Source organism: Acinonyx jubatus, chromosome A1, assembly GCF_027475565.1.
Source record: "Acinonyx jubatus isolate Ajub_Pintada_27869175 chromosome A1, VMU_Ajub_asm_v1.0, whole genome shotgun sequence".
NCBI lineage: Eukaryota > Metazoa > Chordata > Mammalia > Carnivora > Felidae > Acinonyx > Acinonyx jubatus.
In genome coordinates this window covers 171,744,539-171,763,948 of record NC_069380.1, presented here as the reverse complement: position 1 = coordinate 171,763,948, position 19,410 = coordinate 171,744,539, and the positions used below count along the sequence as shown (strand labels likewise).

The window sequence follows — 19,410 nt, the reverse complement described above, 5'->3', positions numbered from 1 at the left end:
TATAACTCATATAACATAAAATTCACCTTCTAAAGTATGCAATTTAGTGCTTTTAATATGTTCAAAAAGTTGTACAACCATCACCACTATCTAATTTCAGAATACTTTCAGAAATCACCCCAACAAGTAACCATTTACCTACACAGAGTCACTCCTCATTCCCTCCTCCCAACAACCACTAATTTACTTTATGTCTGTCTGGATTTGCCTTAACTGGACATTTCATGTAAATGGAATCACACAATATGCAGCCTTCTTTCTCCTGACAATGTTTTCAAGGTTCATCAATGTTGTAGCAAGTATCAGTACTTATTTCCTTTTATGGCTAAATAATATTCCACTGTATCCCATGGATATTCCACATTTTATTCATGTAATCATCAGTTGATGGACATTTGAGTTATTTTCACTTTTTTTAAAGTTTATTTATTTATTTTGAGAAAGAGAGAGACACCAGAGGAGGGGCAGAGAGAGAGAATTTCAAGAAGGGCCCACACTACCAGCATGGAGCCTAATGTGGGGCTGGAACTCACGAACCACAAGATCATGACCTGAGGACACTTAACCACTGAGCCAAATAGGCTCCCCATTCACTTTTTGACTATTATAAATAATGCTACTATGAGCATTCATTTTTCTGGAGACGTATGTTCGATTGCATATTTGTAAATATTTTCTCCCATTCTATGGGTTTTCATTTCACTTTCTTATTTGTGTCTACTGAAGCACAAAAGATGCTGCAATTGGTTTTTCTAGATATTATGCCCTTATCGGATATAAATAAAGTCCAACATATCTTGTTTTCTTTAGTTGCTTGTGAATTTAGTGCCATGCCTAAAAAAACTAACTCAAGGTCATGAAGATACTTTCTTCTAAGACTTACATAGTTCTAGCTATCTTATTTAGGTCTTTGATCCATTTTGAGTTGATTTTTGTGTGTGATATGAGATAGGGGTCCAAATCCATTATTTTGCATGTAAATATCTAGTAAACACAATAAAATCAGTTATATCTTGGGTTGCATGGCTGGCTCAGTTGGTGAGCATGTGACTCTTGATCTCCAGGTTGTGAGTTCGAACCCCATGTTGGGTGTAAAGCTTACTTAAAAAAAATAAATTAAATAAATCAATAAAATCAGTTACATTTTATATATTGGCATTGAGTAATTACAAAATAAAATTCCTTTAAATATCATTATAAAACCTCCCTGACATGAAATAATTAGGTATAAACTAACAAAATATGTTCAAGATAAAACTACAAAATGCTGATGAAATAAATTAAAAACCTACGTAAATGGAGAGGCATACTATATGCATGGATTGTAAAACTGAACATAATAAATATATCAGTTCTCCCAAGCTGACCTATAACTTTAACAGAATTCCCATCAAAATCCCATCAGGATTTCTTCTGTAGATATAAACAAGTGATTCTAAAATTTAATTGGAAGGGCATAGGAAGTAGGAAAAAACAAAATAATTTTGATAAACAAGTATACAGTTGGAAGAACCACATTATCCAATATTAAGACTTATGATACAGTTACAGTAATCAAGACAGAATGGTACTGGCAAGGGAGTACACACAGATAGAATCATACAATATATGGCCTTTCTGGTAGCATATTTTCAGACATAGGCCCACACAAATATGGCAAGCTGATTTTTGAAAAGACACAAAGGCGATTAAAGATGAAAGGATACTTCTTTCAACAAATGGCATTAGAACAATTGGACATTTATATTATAAAAAAAAAAAAGAACATCAACCTAAACCTTACCCCTGATACTAAAGTAAATCAAAAGGGATCATAGACCTAAAACTATAAAACTTCCAGAATGAAACATAGGAGAAAATCTTCATGAGGTAGGATTAGACAAATAATTCTTGGTTTTAACTCCAAAAATACAATTCACCAAAGACTAAGTTGACAAATTGGACTTCATTAAAATTAAAAGTATTTGTTTTATAAAAATACTGTTTAAAATTAAAAGAGAAGCTACAGAGTGGGAGAAAGTATTTGCAAATAACATACTCAAAAAGAATGGACTTATGCCCAGAATATATAAAGAAGTCTCAATACAAAACAAAAACAACTCAACTTAAAAATGGGCAAAACACTTGAACACATACTTAACTAAATAGGATATACAAATAGAAAATAAGCATATGAAAAGACACTCAACATCATATGCCATTAAGGGGAAAGCAATTTAAAACCATGATGTTGGGGAACCTGGGTGGCTCAGTCAGTTAAGCATCCTACTCTTATTTTCAACTGAGACCAGGATCTTGGGCTCATGACATCAAGCCCCACACTGGGTTCCACACTGACAGCACAGAGCCTGCTTGGGATTCTCTCTCTCCCTCTCTCTCTCTCTCTCTCTCTCTCTCTCTGCCCCTCCCCCACTTACACATGCACTCTCTCTCCCTCTCTCTCAAAAGAAAATGAATAAACTTAGGAAAAAACCATGATACATACCATTGCACATTTATTTGAATGGCTAAAATAAAAAGTACTTATAATTCCAGGTGCTGACAATGATGCAAAGGAGAGCAAGTCAAACCATCATACATTGCAGGTGGGAATAAAAAATGACACAGTCAATCTAGAAAACAGTTTGGCAGTTTCTTATAAATCTAAAAATATTCTTACCATATGAACCAGCAATCCCACTCTTGGGCATTTACCCTAGAGAAATGAAAACTAATGTTTCCCAAAAAAAGTTTAGGCAGCTGTATTCATAATTGCCCAAATTGAAAACAATCCAAATGCCCTTCAATTAGGTGAATGAATAAACTGGTACATTCACACGATGGAATATAACTCGGTATGTATCAATAGTGCCTAGATAAATCGCAAAGGTATGCTATTTGAAAGCCCATCTCAAAAGGTTATAAACAACATGATTCTATTTATATGACATATGTGATAAGACAAACTACTGGTGATATCACTTCAGTGGTGGCCAGGTTGGCATCAGGGGAGGTTATCGCCATAAAGAAGTCCATAATGGAGTGTTTGGGGGCATGTGTTAGTTTCCTAGGGCTGACAACACAGTACCACAAAATTGGTTGTCTTAAAGCAACCAAAATTTATTCTCTCACAGTTCTGAAGGTTAGAAATCTGAAAACAAGGTATTACCATGGTGATGCTCCTTTCTGAAACCAGTAGGAGAGGACCTTACTTATCTCTTCCAGTTCCTAGTAGTCCCATCCTTGCATTCCTTGGCTTGTGACAGCATAACTCCAACATCTGCTTCTTTCTTCACATGACCTTCACCCTGATGTTTTCCTCTTTTTTAAAAGACACCAGTTATATTGGATTTGAGCCCATCCTAATGGCCTCATCTTAACTTAATTACATCTCCAAAGACTCCAAATAAGGTCACAATCACAAGTACTGGAAGTTAGGACTTCAACATATCTTTGTGGGGGTTGCAGAGGGAAGGATATAATTCAACCCATAAAAAAAGTGATAGGACTGTTCTGATTCTGATTACAATGGTGGTTTCAGGGATCTGTTCATGTATTAAAACTGATAGTACTGTACGTTTTTAAAAAGCTACTCTACTGTAAATTTAAAAACAAAGTAAAAAAAGGAAGAGCACAGGCATAGGGATGTCAACTTTCATTTTGCCAAGTTGAGGACACTTAATATAAATATACTGTCACCACTTACTATTCTCATGATTTTGTTGAAGAAAGGATTGATGACTATCAAAAAGTAAGAACAACATAACCTCAAAATAACATCAGTCTGTTCATTACCACAAATTTACAGTACAGGTAAGTTCATTAAAAACAAAAGAGGATTATTGGCCACATACATAATGTAAAAACTGAAAGAAATGAAGAGATAAACAGACAATTGAATGTATAGTTGGAAACTTTGATACTCCACTTTGAATAATAGAACATCTAGATAGAAGATCAACAGAGAAATAGAAGACTTGAACAACAGTATAAGCTAATATATCTAACAGGTATCCATAGAGAACATTCATCCAAAAACAGTGGATTACATAATCTTCTCAAGTGCACATGGTATATTACCCAGGATTAAAAAAAAATATGTTGGGCCATAAAACAAGTCTGAACAAATTTAAAAGTATGTGCTCTGACTACAATGGAATAAAATTAGAAATACAGGGGAAAAATTGGGATTCACAAGTAAGCGAAAATTAAACAACACACTCCTTAAAAAAAAACCTCAATGGGTCAAAGAAGAAGTCACAAGGGAAATTAGAAAATACTTAGCTATAAATGAAAATTAAAACACAACATGCCAAAATCTATGCCATACTTTCCCTCTAAGGCATTGCTTACAGGGAAATTTATATAGCTATAAATATATATATTTAAAAATAAGAAAAACCTCAACTAACTTTCTACCTTAAAATACTAGAAAAAGAAGAGCAAACTAAACCTAAGGCAAGCAGAAGGAAATAAATAATAATTAGAGCAAAAAATAAATGAAATAGAGAATAGAAAACAATAGAGCAAATCAATGAGACTAAAAGTTGGTTCTTTGCAAAGACCAATAAAATTGACAAGTAAAGCTAGCTGACCAAGAAAAAGAGAGAAATAAAACTCAAATTACTAAAGAGGGGACATCATTACTGACCTCAAAGAAATAAAATGAATTATAAGGGAATACTATGTATGTCAACAAGTCATGTCAACCTAGATGAAACAAAATAGAAAAACTACCAAAATTGACTCAAGAAGAAATAGAATAGAAGCAACCCAAATGTCTATCATTGAGGAACAGAAAAACAAAATGTGCTATAGCAATATAATGGAATATTATTTAGTCATAAAAAGGAGCAAAGTACTGATACATGTTACAATGTGGATGAACCCTGAAAACATAATGCTAACTGACAAAAGCCAGACACAAAAGGTCACATATTGTGTAGTTCTACTTACATGAAATGCCCACAATAGACCAAGCCACAGAGACACAAAATAAATTAGCAGTCAGTAAGGACTGAAAAAAAGGAAATGGGGCATGATTACTAACAGGTACAGAATTTCTTTTGGGGTGATGAAAAAAATTCTGGGAGATGGTAGTGATGGAGCACTGCTCTATAAAGAATGTAAGAATGCGGGGCGCCTGGGTGGCTCAGTCGGTTGAGCGTCCGACTTCGGCTCAGGTCACGATCTCGCGGTCCGTGAGTTCGAGCCCCGCGTCGGGCTCTGTGCTGATGGCTCAGAGCCTGGAGCCTGCTTCCGATTCTGTGTCTCCCTCTCTCTCTGACCCTCCCCTGTTCATGCTCTGTCTCTCTCTGTCTCAAAAATAAATAAACGTTAAAAAATTAAAAAAAAAAAAAAGAATATAAGAATGCTAAATTGTACACTTTAAAAGAGTGACTTTCTGGGGCACCTGGGTGGCTCAGTCAGTAAAGCATCTGACTTCAGCTCAGGTCACGATCTCACAGTTCCTGAGTTCAAGCCCCGCATTGGGCTCTGTGCTGACAACTCGGAGCCTGGAGCCTGCTTCAGATTCTGTGTCTCCCTTGCTCTCTGCCCTTCCCCCACTCGCATTCTCTCAATCTCTCTCTCTCTCTCTCTCTCTCTCTCTCTCTCTCTCTCTCTCTCAAAAATAAATAAACATTTAAAAAGAAAAAAAATTTTTTAATATGAAATTTATTGCCAAATTGGTTTCCGTACAACACCCAGGGCTCATCCCAACAGGTGCCCTCCTCAATGCCCATCACCAACTTTCTCCTCCCTCCCACCCCCCATCAACCCTCAGTTTATGCTCAGTTTAAAAAGAAAAAATTTTAAAGAGTGAGTTTTGGGGAGCCTGGGTGGCTCAGTCCATTAAGCAACCAACTCTTGATTTCAGTTCAGGTCATGATCCCAGGGTCATGGGATTGAGCCCAGCATCAGGCTCTGTGCTGAGTGCACAGAGCCTGCTTGGGATTCTCTCTCTCCCTTTCTCTCGCTGCCCCTCCTCCGCTCACATGCGCTCTCTCTCAAAATAAACAAACTTTTTAAAAAATGACACACATTTGAAATAGTGCCATAGTTAAAATATTAATGAAGTCTCGCTATATGCAGAAAATAGAAGCAATGCAATCCCCACACCACCCCCAATTTGAAAAATCTGCCAGGAATTTCGTAATTTCAAAACCAGCAGCCCAGGTGAATTGTATACTGTACTTATGTAGTTGCCAAATTGGGCATCCTTCAGCTGGCAAAAAGAAAAACTATAGCTTTTATATGCTTCGGGAAATTTCTCCAAGTTAGATTTTTCACGTGTCCACTTTACATTCACTTGTTATTTTAATGTAATATCATCTCTAGTGTAATATCATAACACTGTCCTTTAAATACTTTGTTAGGTAATATTTTGTTAGGTAATACCTCTGATTACAGAGCTATTAAAGGTGCCCCCTAAATGTTGCGAGATGATAAAAACCTCATGAGGAAGGCCCATCATCATGATATAGCAAGCTGACAATTTAGAAGAGTACGCTCTGCTGAAGAGTATAAATCATGCTAAGAGATTTTTAGAAATAAGCATTAAAACAAATGTACAGTGACATCAGTTAACTCAAGAATGGATAAGTTTTGAATTGTATAAAAGTTCTAAACATGTGTCCCCCTCATAAAGAGAATTGGCCTTGAAATTCCTTCGAAATTTTCATCTCTGTTCTAGGTCTTAATAGTTGTGAGAGATGCCTGGCAAGCGGCTTAACGCTCACAGCCTCAGTTTTCTCATTGAGAAATGGGGATGATAATAGGATTTGGTTCACAGGAGTTCTCCTGAGGATTAAATGAGCTAATTCACATAAAGTGCTTTTTGAAGTGACTGGTACAGAATATCAAGAAAGGCTCACGGTAATAGTAGTGGTAGTTTTGTTGTGGTTATTTCATTTTTTTTTAATGTTTTTATTTATTTTTGAGACAGAGAGAGGCAGAGCATGAGCAGGGGAGGGGCAGAGAGAGAGGGAGACACAGAATCAGAAGCAGGCTCCAGACTCCGAGCCATCAGCCCAGAGCCCAACGTGGGGCTCGAACTCACGGACCACGAGATCGTGACCTGAGCCGAAGTCGGACGCTCAACCGACTGAGCCACCCAGGTGCCCCTGTTGTGGTTATTTCAAAACGTTAGATGGCTTACTGCTCCCTCAGACCTGATATAGTTGCCTTATCTAGGAGCTAAAACCGTCAATGTCAATAAAAATCAGAACAGTGGTATCCTATTAGGAAAAGGTGGTTGAGGATTGACTATAATGTGGCAAGAAGGAACTTTCTGGGGCAGTGGAAATCTGTATCTTTATTGGCGTGTTGGTTGTCAAATTTCATTGAATTATACTGTTAAGATTTACACATTTCACTACATGTAAACTTTCAATTCAGTTTTTAAAAATTAGCATGTTAAGCTAATGACTGCCCTGTTGAACAAAGGCACCACTTCCTAATGTTTAACAGGTGAGAGACAGAAATCATTTTTGAGGCCATGCAAACAGGGGAAACTGGTTTTTCTTCCTAGCCTAAGACTACAAAGTTCCACAGATGTGAGACGGGTAGAAGACAAAGAAAATGAGAAGCAATGTAGTAGCTTCAAGCTCCACACCAGCTTCCCCATATGTAGGTTTATGGCAGAGGGAGAAGGCAACAAAATGACGACCGAAATTTGAGGGACTCAAGAATAAGACAAGTGTACCACCTCTAGTCTGGCATTTGAGAGTAGTACCCCATAGATGTCCCCTGTACCAGTGGACAGGGGCATGCAGTAAAAAGGGCAGCATGCTACATCTGGGCAAGGAGGCAGGGAGAACGCTTGGGTTTCCAGAAGCTCCCCTGTACATCCCCTGAATGCCCAGCCTGGTCAAGGAAGAGACAACAACAGTCACAATACATTTGAAGGCTTACTATGTTCCAAGAACTTTCCTAAGTGCTTTATATGTATCATCTCAGTTAATCCTCTCAGAAATCCTATGTAAGTCTTAGATACTATTATTATTCCCTTTTCACTGATCAAGAAACCAAGGCCAGGATGGTGAAAAGGCTTGATCAAGGACATACAACTAATAAGTGGTAGAACCTGGCAGGGTGTATGCAGATCCCTCTATCCTCCAACTTTTCTTCTTCAAAACTGTTTTTTCTCCTTTGACTCGTATTAGAATCAGCTAGTTAGTCTACAAAACAAAGCCTGCCAGGACTAGGGCTGCATTGACTCTATATAAACCAATTTGCAGAGAACTGACATCATAATAATACGGAATCTTTGAATTCATGAATATAGTTTATTTCTCCATTTATTTACATCTTCTTTAATTTCTCTGAAATTTTACACTGCTTAAAGTTTTCAGTGTACAGGTCTTGCACATATTTAGTTGAATTTATCCCTTAGTATTTCATATCTATTGATGCTACTATATGTGATTTATTTACATTTTCAATTTCAATTGCTTATTGCTACTATATATAAATACAATTAAAGCTTTTTATTGAAATATAATTCACATACCATAATATTCACATACCATAATATACCATAATATTCACCCTTTTAAAGAATATAGTTCAGTGGTTTTAGTATATTCACAAGGTGGTGCAGTCATTATCACTATCTAATTGCATAACATCTACATCACTCCAAAAAGAAACTCTATACTCAGGGTGCCTGGGTAGCTCAGTCAGTTAAGCATCTGACTCTTGATCTCAGCTCAGGTCTTGATATTGGGGTTCTGAGTTCAAGCCCATGTTGAGTTTTGCACTGGTCATGGAGCCTACATAAAAAAAAAAAAAAAGAGGGGCGCCTGGGTGGCTTGGTCAGTTAAGCGTCCGACTTCAGCTCAGGTCATGATCTCACGGTCCGTGAGTTCAAGCCCCGCGTCAGGCTCTGTGCTGACAGCTCAGAGCCTGGAGCCTGCTTCAGATTCTGTGTCTCCCTCTCTCTCTGCCCCTCCCCTGTTCATGCTCTGTCTCTCTCTGTCTCAAAAATAAATAAACGTTAAAAAAAAATTAAAAAAAAAAAAAGAAACTCCATACTTATTATCAGTCGCTCCCCATTTCCACCCTCCCAGCCCCTGGCAACCACTAATCTGCTTCTATTTCTATGAATTTATCCATAGAATTAATTTTTATGTAATGACCTTATATCATGAGACCTTGCTAAACTCACTTATTATTTCTAAAGTGTTTTTGTAGATTCCTCTGGATTTTCTACATATATGTTCATGTTGTCTGAGTGACTGGATATACAAACAGACAAAAGCCAGACCATATATAACAACAGAACTCTGACCCACAACCCCTGCAGCAACCACTCTAGGAAGCCAAATTACAACCTCTGAAGCAATCAACCCAGAATGGTCAGAACTCAATCGGTGACAGCCAACTTCCCTATTTCTTTTATCTTGCTTCTAACTCAAGACCAACGAGAAAAAGATAAATATGCTAAATATGCTCCCCAAACCATCACATAAGATGCCGACTTCTGGTTAACCCATCTCTAGCTTCCCCATGCCAAGAGCCTTCAATCAGTGCATGCTGAAAGCTTTCCCTTTTTTTCATTAGAAAACTTTCCTGGCCCCTGCCTGACTCTTAGTCTCTCCCAAAGTCAAGTGTTTGTGGCTATCTGCTATAACAAATTCTGAATAAATAGCCTATTTTCACTTGAGTGGTCTTCATTTGTGAATTAAGACAGTTTTACTTCTTTTTTTTTGCTTGTTTGTTTACACTAGGACAATTTTAACCCTCCATTACCCTATCCTGCAGTAACATCCACTACTGGCTTTATATGGATTAAAACTGCATTTGCCAAGAACTGTGAACATTTAGAATCTTTACATGGAGTCACATGGTTGATACAGGCACATAGACATCTTCCAACACTAACAGAATACATATACAACACGTACCAAATGGTCTTGGTGGATAAATTTGCTTCATCAGATACTCATATTCAGTAAAATTCACAGTTAATGCAGAATTTCATTTTCTTAATTTGCATCTTTATTACACATTTTTTCTAAGATTTTAATTATTTAAAAAAACCACTCATTCATTCAAGGTTGTAATTTGCAGGGCAATAAACAATGGGTTCTAAATTTCTTAAAGGTGTCTATAGCAATTTAAAATACCAGGAGTCTTCTTTTCTATTTGTAGCACCTGATTTAAGACCCGTATAAAAACAAAGTTTAAATTCATTTAGTGCATTCATTAAAATTCATTGTCACTGTTTCTCTTGAGAAAGACTCATTTCAATTGTTATTTCCCAGACTACCTATATATAGAGAGACAGCATGGGTGTATATTCTTTTCAATTGGGTAGAATTTTACTCTCAGAATTTATAGCTAGAACAAGAAATTGCAGCATCTTTGAATGGTCTTTCACTCAAAACAATGGTGATAATAATGCATAAAACAGATTTGGGATCCAACCCCCTACTTAACATCATCAAACATGTTTCCAAAGTATCCTTGGAAAATATTTAAAAATATATGAAAATTCTACCATATGGTACACCATCATTCTCTAACCATTTCCCAATTGTTCATTTATATCAGTTGCAATTTCTTTATAAGTAACATTGTGATGAACACCCTCACCCACAGTTCTAAGCAAGAATGATTCTATCTTTAGGATAATGTCAACTAAGTGGCTTACTGGGTTAGACTACAGATGGTTTTAAGGCTTTAGTATACTTTACCAAATAATCTCCAGAACTGAACAACTCCTACCAACGTTAAGTTAATGTGACCACAAAATGGACTCGTTTGGTAACAATGAAGCAAATTCAACCACAAATCTATTAGATGCCCAAGCATCTCAAAACTATTACACCAAAGAAGCAAGGAGATAATCATTAATGGTGATGAAGCCAAAATTCAAATTCTTTAAAACATTACTCAGCTTTAAATCATGATTTCATTAAATCATGACTATTTTTAAGAAAATTAACTCATTAAATCATGATTATTTTAAGATAGTAAACAGAAAGGCTTTGCACAAAAAAATCTAGTGTTTTTCAAAAATAAAAAGTTAAAAAGAGAAAGAGAAAAGTCAGTACCAAATGACCAAAAATTTTTATTTGACTAAATTCTATTTCATGCATAAGCATGACAGTCTCCCCTGTTTATTAGACTTTGGCAATTAAAAAAAAAAACAAGCAGCCTTATACAGAACAGAATGGTGAAAATGCCAAGGGTGAGGGTAGTCTACAGTTTCACTGTAGGATAAATATACATTTTTTAAAAGGCCTCTCTCCCTTTGGCCATATCAACTCTCAGTTCAAATCATTAAATCGAGAGAAATTTTCTTTTTTTTTTTTTAGTTTTTTTAAAATGTGTATTTATTTTTGAGACAGAGAGAGACAGCATGAACAGGGGAGGGTCAGAGAGAGAGGGAGACACAGAATCGGAAGCAGGCTCCAGGCTCTGAGCTGTCAGCACAGAGCCCGACGCGGGGCTCGAACTCACAGACCGTGAGATCATGACCTGAGCCGAAGTCAGACGCTTAACCGACTGAGCCACCCAGGCGCCCCTAGAAAGAAATTTTCAAAATCACTTCTTTACTTCTCCAACATCTTTGATGCTATCATCATCTACCTCTGGCCATTTTTCCTGAATGACATCAATTATGTCATCTGTAAAGTCTCCCTGAATGATGATTTCATCCTCTCCTGTTACTGAGGCACCACAGGAGAATTTTTGAGCAAAAAATCTTTGTGCTTCTTTTAGATCAATTTCACAGTTGCAAGGCCACATACTCTGGTTACATATTTCTTCTTTGCTCTGGGAATTTTGGCTATCGTAACCTTTTGTGGTACAGTCTTCTTTTTTTGCTTTATTTGACCCCTTCCACCTCTCTTCTGCTTTTCTTCTTTTCTTCTTCCCCTGCTGTGCCTTGACCCTCACTGCCTCCAGCTTCTTGTTTGAGCAAATTTTCTACAGTAAGTTTTGCAAACTCACTTGGAAAATTCTTCTCTAACCACTGTCGACATTTAGCGACAGCAGGCATATATTCACAGTACTCTGTTAGTAATGAACAGACTCTACAGTAGAGGACTCAAAGTGGATAGTCTGCATGTAACTTGGTATTGCCCCTCGGCTCTCCTTTGCAATCATGCCCACTGGATTCAGAAATATCAGCAGCCATCTCACAAAATGCCAGCTGAAGCAATATATGCAACTCCTCTTCCCCGACCAGGGCCACCTGAAAGCCCGTCTGAAGGCAGTTTTACTTCTTTATTTCCAATCTGCAACCTTTTTATTTTTCTTTGCCTTGCTTTATTACTCTGGATAGGACCTCAAGTATAATGCTTAACAAAAGTGGTGAAAGCAGGCATCTTTACCTGGTTCCTCCTCTTAAAATATTAAGGTATTAAAAAAATTTTTTTAATGTTTTATTTATTTTTGAGAGAGAGAGAGAATGTAAGCAGGGGAGGGGCAGAGAGAGGTGAAGACAAAGAATGTGAAGCAGGCTCCAGGCTCTGAGCTGTCAGCACAGAGCCGGATGGCGAGGCTCAAACCCATGAACTGAGAGAGCATGACCTGAACCGAAGCTAGATGTTCAACTGGCTGAGCCATCCAAGCACCCCAAAATATTAAGGTTTTTTTTTTTAACTTTTTTTTTTTTGAGAGAGAGAGGGAGCATGAGCATACGTATGAGCAGGGGAGAGGGTCAGAGGGAAAGAGAGAGAAAATCTTAAGCAGGTTCCATGACCAGAGCGGAGCCTGACTTGGTGTTCCATCTCATGACCATGAGATCATGACCTGAGCCAAAACCAAGAGTTGGACACTTAATGGACTGAGCCACCCAGGTGCCCCTAAGGTATTTTTAATTAAATTAAATTAAATTGTTATAGTATGTATATATATTTAAAAGTATGGGATAATAGTTCGATTTTTAAATATCAATATATGCAGTATGCTAATAAATCTTTTATAACGATTTGAATTTATGATGAAAAGTTTAAATGTCAACTAAAAATTGAGCAAGGAGTTACACAGATGTTCAAAATTCTTTTATAGGGCAATGAGCAAAGTTTGAAGCAGGCTCCAGTAAAGGCCATCACTGAATCTGGGGGAGTTGGACAATGTCCAAGTTTGTCAGCAGAGGCTGACCAAGATGACTGGGGTCCAACCTCAGTTGGCAAGGAGTTGTCTTCCATTATGCAGAATGAGGATGCAGAGTCAGAAATTGAAGAGGTACTAAAAATAAATAAAATTACGTTTTATGCACACCTGAGATTATGAATGAAATTTAAATTCACATTATGATTATAATAATTATTATAACGATAATTAGCACAGAGCCTTCTAAAACAGATGCAGTGCTTTGAAAACCTCCTGCTGGTGGGGAAAATCATAAATAAGAAAGAATCTTTCTTTAGTTGGCACAATTCCTTCTCTCCCTGGGCATCACCTTACTAACTAGAACTGAAGAGCCATATTTGCAATGCTAATACCTGGCCCTGGGGAAAGGCCTACAGTTACCCATCTTGCCTATTTACAATTTCTAACTTCCCAAACAAAAAGCTGCCCAAGTGTCAGCAGCAGCTCCCATTAACCAAAAAGCAAGGGTTTCCTAAAGAGAAGAGTAATGGACACAGGTGGGCACCAACTTAGTTGGAAGTCATATCTGCCTACCAGTTGCAGAAATCCACCTGAAATAGTCAGGGACAAAGCAGGAAGTGTCCAGTCCTGATCTTCCCCCAGGAAAACATATCTTATCAAAATAAGGCACATTCTGCACACTTGAAGCACTGGGTAGAGTCCCCCAGCCCCCAGGGAGCTGGAGAAGGGATTTGGAACAAAATCCAAGAACCCTCCAGAATACCCAGGGGATCCAGATCCTGGGAACTGCTGAAGCATGGAACTGGGCCAGAGGAGATGCTGTTCAGTTATAGAAACTGACTCTTTCAGCATCTTAGTCCTTCCCCTGGTTGGAAGCATCCCAGACTGTGCATTTCCAACCCTGACAAAAAGCAGGGTTAAGTTGGGGGGGGGGGGACTATACCCCCTAACTAACTCTGCATTGGCTCCAGATTAGGCTGAGTAGTCTGCAGAGAAAAAAAACTGAAGCAAAAGGTGAGAGCAACTTTAAGTTTCTCCAGCCTCAGAGACAGTGGATATGGGGAAATCAGAACAAGACATGGGCAACTGGTAAGGTAATCTTCCCCAGCTTTTGTCAAGCAACTGCAGTAAAAGAAATGTCAATAGAAGCACCTAAAAGAGGCAAAGCATTGCAGTGCCCATGGTAATAATATGGTTGTCCCCAGTTCTCATTCTAGATACTAAAGAATATACCCCATCCAGCAACAAGTCCAAATTCTTTCCTGGCAACAAGATGTGATATACAGGGGCATCTGGGTGGCTCAGGAGGTTAAGTGTCCAACTTTGGCTCAGGTCATGATCTCACAGCTTGTGAGTTCGAGCCCTGCATCAGGCTCTGTGCTGATAGCTCAGAGCCTAGAGCCTGCTTGGGACTCTATGTCTCCCTCTCTCTCTGCCCCTCCCCTGCTTACACTCTGTCTGTCTCTCTCTCTCTCAAAAATAAGTATTAAAAAAAAAAGATGTGATAAACATATTCAGCACTCACAATAGGCTAAAAGGGTACGTCAAAAATTAAGATGAACACTCAACCTAGAATGACAAAACACTTGAGGAAAACTAACATCAAAAATCACACACACACACACACACACACACACACACACACACACACATCCCACAAAAGAGAGAAGTAACACCTAAGAAAATAGCATAGACCAGACAGAAGATGACTTGGTTCTTCTCTCCTCTGAGTGAGGGGGAGGAAACTGGCTCCGGGTGTCTAACACCTAGGCCCCAGCTTTGAAATTCGCAAGCCAAGAATTTGCCTCTTTTGTATTCTGGTTCTATTGGGACAACCTCCCTTAAGGCAGAGGATGACTCAGAGTCTAGTCAGCTGAATAGAGAGTTACATACTGGATGAAAACACATGGGTTTAAGTATCAAAATATTTTCCCAGCACACCAAACAAAAGATTATGTTATGTATGTTACAATGTTAATGTAACAAACAGTAGAATTCAAGAGGAAAGCACTAAAAGAGACAAGTAGTGGTGTTTCATATCAATAAAAGAACAATTAACAAAAAAAGTATTGAATTTTTATGTATCTCACATCAGAGTTTATGAATATGTAAAGCAAAATCTAATATAAATGTCAGACTTCCGAGTTAAGATGAATTTTCTCCCTTAATACCTAATGAAATGAGCATAAATGGTATACACACACGTCATCAACATTAGCCAAACTAGACTGGTGGCCAAGAAAATAACCTGAAGAGTCTGAAGCAAATGGAGAGATCCAACTTAGCTTAGCTCCCAGTAGCATTCCTGGTGAATTAATAAGATCCTGAAGACTCTTGCTAATGCCATCAAACCCGCAGTGATTCAACTTGAATAATAATCCATATCTCTTACCTCTTCTAAGAAGTAGCACCTATGGCTCCTAGAGAAGAATGAGGAAGGTAAATAATGGGACTGACTTTCAAACAAAAGGGAAAATTTCAGAACTACCCACTGAACTGGGAGAATGCCCCAAAAAAGAGGAAATCCAAATGGACGATAAACTTTGACAAGATTGCTTTAAATAAAGCCCGCTGATCAAAGGCCTCCAGGAACATATCCATAATAAAAAAGTTAGATTTACCTTCCCACAGCAAGGGAGAAAGTACTCCAGAGGAACCTGTAGAGGCCTCAGCAAGAGAAGCTTGGAAGGAGTTTCTCATACTATTTGGACTTGTACTAGATTATTCCCTGAAAAGTCTAAGAAGTAAGGACCAGTTATGGATTGAAGGTTGTCAAAAAGTTGGGGAAATTTAGTGGCTGGACAGCTGAACAATTTTTATCTGGAAGTAGGAGGATTAAAGCAAGGCCCTGTTGTCATTGGTAAAGGAGCTGCTGTCACTCAGTTAAGTCAGAAGTAGAGGATATTTTATTGTTTTTATGTCTTGTTCTAGAAATGGTCACAGAGTGGCCTTGTGTACATCTTACTTATATTCTAGTGAATTTGTTTATGTTCTTTTGAGAGCATCATGGCCTGGCTGCTAGCTGCCAGTAAGGAAGCTTTACACTTTCTCAAGATAATCTAGTGATGAGGTTCATGAGCAAATGGCGAAGAAAGGATTCTTGAGACATCTTTGGTGTGAAAAAGTGATTTTATTAAATCACGGGGACAGGACCCGTGGGCAGAAAGAGCTGCACAACTGGGGCTGTGAGGAGTGTATGATTATATATTTTTAGGTTTGTGGAGGGAGGGAGGTAGAGATAAAGTAAGTTTCTAAGGAATTGGGAAGCAAGGCTTTCAGGACCTTGAGGGGCTGGCTGTTAAGATAAGGTTACTTTTAGTCTTTAATAAAAACAAAAACATTAAGGCACTAAGGCAGCCATGACTTGCTTGAGGAAGGTCACGTTCTGTATGTTTCAAGTGTCTATCAGTGAGCTGCAAGCTGTAAGGAGATTTAATTTAAGCTGCATTTCTCTTGCCTTTGTTTTCCTCATCACTAGTAGTAAGGTAAATACAAATTATAGCAACAAATATCTTTTTTCATGCATGAGATTGACAAAAATAAAAAAAGTGATAATATCTGGTGCTAACGGAAATGTAAGGAACTAGGTTTTCTCATACATTATATAATATGAATTTTTGTAGCTTTTATTATTATTATTATGAATTTCAACCATATATAAAAGAAGACAACGGTATAATGAATTCCCATTATATCAGCTTCAGTCCACTTCTCTCCCTCTAGTAGAAACAAATTATTTCATCCATAAATATTTCAGTATGTATCTCTACCATTATCACACCTAAAAAATGCCCCCCATTCCTTAATTTAATGAATTATCTAGTCGGTGTTCAAATTTCCAGTTGTCTTATAAATATACTCGATTTTATACTTTATTTGAATCAAGATCCAAATAAGGTCTACACACAGCTTTTTAAAGTAATATGGCATTATACATTAAAAACAAAAAATATATATACCCTCTGATCTAGGGATCCTAGTCCTAACAATCTAAGAATGAATCTGTGAGAATATTTTTTAATGTTTCTTTATTTTTGAGAGAGAGAGAGAGCAGGGGAGGGGCAAAGAAAGAGGGAGACAGAGAATCTGGAGCAGGCTCCACACGGTCAGTGCAGAGCCCAGTGCAGGGCTAGAATTCACAAACCGTGACATCATGTCCTGAGCCAAAATCAAGAGTCAGACACTTAGCCGACTGAGCCACCTAGGTGCCCCAAGAATATTTATTGTGGCATTGTTTGTAATAACAAAAAACTTGAGAACTGGGGCACCTGGGTGGCTCAGTCGGTTGAGTCTCCGACTCTGGATTTTGGCTCAGATCATGATCTCATGGTTCATGAGATAGAGTCCCACGTCGGGCTCTGCCCTGATAGTGCAGAGCTGCTTGGGATTCTCCCTCTCCCTTCTCTCTGCCCCTCCCTCCCCCCAAAAATAAGTAAACTTAAAAACAAACTTGAAAACATAAAAGTCCATCAATGGAGGAACCCTCTATTGATGAATAATGTGTACATCTATAGTATAGCTAACTATGTTGCTATTAAAAAAATCAAGTTGATTTTTCCAGATGACATGATATTATACATGGAAAACCCGATAGACTCCACCAAAAGTTTGCTAGAACTGATACATGAATTCAGCAAAGTCGCAGGTTACAAAATTAATGTACAGAATCAGTTGCATTTTTATACACTAATAATGAAGCAACAGAAAGACAAATAAAGAAACTGATCCCATTCACAATTGCACCAAGAATCATAAAATACCTAGGAATAAACCTAACCAAAGATGCAAAAGATCTGTATGCTGAAAACTATAGAAAGCTTATGAAGGAAATTGAAGAAGACACAAAGAAATGGAAAAACATTCCATGCTCATGGATTGGAAGAATAAATATTGTTAAAATGTTGATACTACCCAAAGCAGTCTACACATTCAATGCAATCCCAATCAAAATTACACCAGCATTCTTCTCAAAGCTAGAACAAGCAATCCTAAAATTTGTATGGAACCACAAAAGACCCCGAATAGCCAAAGTAATATTGAAGAAGACCAAAGCGGGAGGCATCACAATCCCAGACTTTAGCCTCTACTACAAAGCTGTAATCATCAAGACAGCATGGTATTGGCACAAAAACAGACACATAGACCAATGGAATAGAATAGAGACTCCAGAATTGGACCCACAAATGTATGGCCAGCTAATCTTTGACAAAGCAGGAAAGAATATACGATGGAAAAAAGACAGTCTCTTTAACAAATGGTGCTGGGAGAACTGGACAGCAACATGCAGAAGAATGAAACTAGACCACTTTCTTACACCATTCACAAAAATAAACTCAAAATGCATAAAGACCTGAATGTGAGACAGGAAACCATCAAAACCCTAGAGGAGAAAGCAGGAAAAAAACCTCTCTGACCTCAGCCGCAACAATTTCTTACTTGACACATCTTCAAAGGCAAGGGAATTAAAAGCAAAAATGAACTACTGGGACCTTATGAAGAAAAAAGCTTCTGCACTGCAAAGGAAACAATCAGCAAAACTAAAAGGCAACCAACGAAATGGGAAAAGATATTTGCAAACAACATATCGGACAAAGGGCTAGTATCCAAATCCATAAAGAACTCACCAAACTCCACACCTGAAAAACAAATAATCCAGTGAAGAAATGGGCAGAAAACATGAATCGACACTTCTCCAAAGAAGACATCCAAATGGCTAACAGGCACATGAAAAGATGCTCAACATCACTCCTCATCAGGGAAATACAAATCAAAACCACATTGAGATACCACCTCACGCCAGTTAGAGTGGCTAAAATCAGGAGACTAGAGATGCTGGAGAGGATATGGAGAAACAGGAACCCTCTTGCACTGTTGGTGGGAATGCAAACTGGTGCAGCCACTCTGGAAAACAGTGTGGAGGTTCCTCAAAAAATTAAAAATAGACCTACCCTATGACCCAGCAATAGCACTGCTAGGAATTTACCCAAGGGATACAGGAGTGCTGATGCATAGGGCACTTGTACCCCAATGTTTATAGCAGCACTTTCAACAATAGCCAAATTATGGAAAGAGCCTAAATGTTCATCAGCTGATGAATGGATAAAGAAATTGTGGTTTATATATACAATGGAATACTACTTGGCAATGAGAAAGAATAAAATATGGCCTTTTGTAGCAACGTGGATGGAACTGGAGAGTGTTATGCTAAGTGAAATAAGTCATACAGAGAAAGACAGATACTATATGTTTTCACTCTTACGTGGATCCTGAGAAACTTAACAGAAGACCATGGGAGAGGGGAAGGGAAGAAAAAAAAAGAGAGAAGGAGGGAGGCAAACCATTAGAGACTCTTAAAAACTGAGA

General features: G+C 38.0%; 1 protein-coding gene and 1 pseudogene across 1 annotated transcript in view; both read right to left on the bottom strand.

Annotated features, from left to right (window-relative positions):
* The window catches only part of THOC3 (THO complex subunit 3), an 87,588-nt gene that overhangs the window by 53,417 nt on the left and 14,761 nt on the right, over positions 1 to 19,410 (bottom strand). The gene's annotated exons all lie outside the window — the stretch shown is intronic.
* Positions 9,959 to 12,314, bottom strand: LOC128316402 (density-regulated protein-like; annotated as a pseudogene).